Source organism: Dendroctonus ponderosae, unplaced genomic scaffold (assembly GCF_020466585.1).
Source record: "Dendroctonus ponderosae isolate FM_Combo_2020 unplaced genomic scaffold, Dpon_F_20191213v2 Dpon_F_20191213_1, whole genome shotgun sequence".
Classification (NCBI taxonomy): domain Eukaryota; kingdom Metazoa; phylum Arthropoda; class Insecta; order Coleoptera; family Curculionidae; genus Dendroctonus; species Dendroctonus ponderosae.
The window spans coordinates 51,053,671-51,055,182 of record NW_026017110.1 but is presented as its reverse complement, the minus strand read 5'-3'; the positions used below and the strand labels follow the sequence as shown (position 1 = coordinate 51,055,182).

The following is a 1,512-nucleotide window of genomic DNA, read 5'->3' as shown; positions in this document are numbered from 1 at the left end:
ACCCTCCAAAAACCAGCCGAGGGAGAGCGCAATGCAACTTGCGCGCTATGCAACGAAGCCGGACATCCAGCGAACTGGAAAGGGTGCCCCATGTACCCCAGGAAAAAGCCGCAGAAGCAACAACGCACTGCAACCAAGAAAAGCAACGCCAGCAACGCTCTTGAATCTCGACTGATGAGCCTAATCACGGCCAACCTATGCGCAATTATAAGAGCAGCCATCAATGAAAGCCATGAGCGATAAACCATCAGCTCTAAAAATTGCTTCTTGGAACGTTAACGGACTAAGGGCTCGACGCATGGAAATAGAAAATTTCTTAGCACAACATAGCCCTGATGTAATGGCGCTACAGGAAACTAGGACACCAAAAACACACAGAGTCTCGTTTCATAATTATGCCTTCTACAGATACGATCACCCCAACCCCAACCATAGCGGTACAGGACTACTTGTCAAACAGCTATTAGATCACCAATTTATTGATGTCAATGACACAGAGGCAGATGCAGTTACAGTGGAAATCAATATGCAACACGAACGGCTGAAAATTACATCAATATGCAAGCCACCCTTGGAAAAAGTAGACCCGGAAGACATCGCCGATCTACTCGGAGGACAACAACCAAAAATCATAATTGGCGACCTTAACTGCAAAAACCCTGCATGGAATAGCAAACAATTTAACAGAGAAGGCAGACGACTGGCCGACATGGTTGAAACACAGGGAGCTGTAGTGGTAGGCCCTGAAGAACCAACATACCTGCCACGCTCCCAAGGACTACCAGATGTACTGGATGTTGCAATCCTCAAAAACATAGGATATCTGACAACTATTAAAACCATAAACGACGGCACTTCCGATCACAATCCAATAATGCAAACGCTGGGCAACATCACCGGAAAAACTGATGTAATTGTCAAAAGCCGTACGTGCTGGAAACAATATAAGCAACAAGTCCATAATCTTGTAAAGATCCCTATCATTAAAAATGCAGAAGAACTTGAGCAGGCAACAGACGCTCTCGAAGCAGCAATTCTTCGGGCACACTACTTGAGCACTGAAACAACAGAGTCCAGAAATAAACACCCCAATGGAGAGCTACCGCCCCATATTAAACGGCTCATACAAACGCACCGAAGGCTGAGACGAAATTATAAAAACCATCCAAATAACGAGAACAGGTGCACACTAAATCAAAAAGGACAGCAGCTTCGAAATGCTCTTCGAGATTTCCGACACACCAAATGGGACGAAAAACTCAAGGAACTAAATCCAGAAGACCAAAGCCTCTGGCGCATGCAACGCAACCTGCGAAATGAGAAAATGCACATTCCACCTCTGCATGGCGCAAATGGGACAGCGTACACAAAACAGGACAAAGCCGAAGCCTTTGCAGACGCCCTGGAAAGGGAGTGCAGAGAAAACACCCACCCAGCAGCAGACAAAGAACATCAGAAACAAGTACGGCAAACTGTGGAAGACCTGCGACGGGTAACGGAAGCAGAGGAAGT

The 1,512-nt window shown here is 46.4% G+C and overlaps 1 protein-coding gene across 1 annotated transcript in view; it reads left to right on the top strand.

Annotated features, from left to right (window-relative positions):
* Positions 1-1,512, top strand: part of LOC125504992 — a 3,369-nt gene that overhangs the window by 690 nt on the left and 1,167 nt on the right. The window lies entirely within an intron of this gene.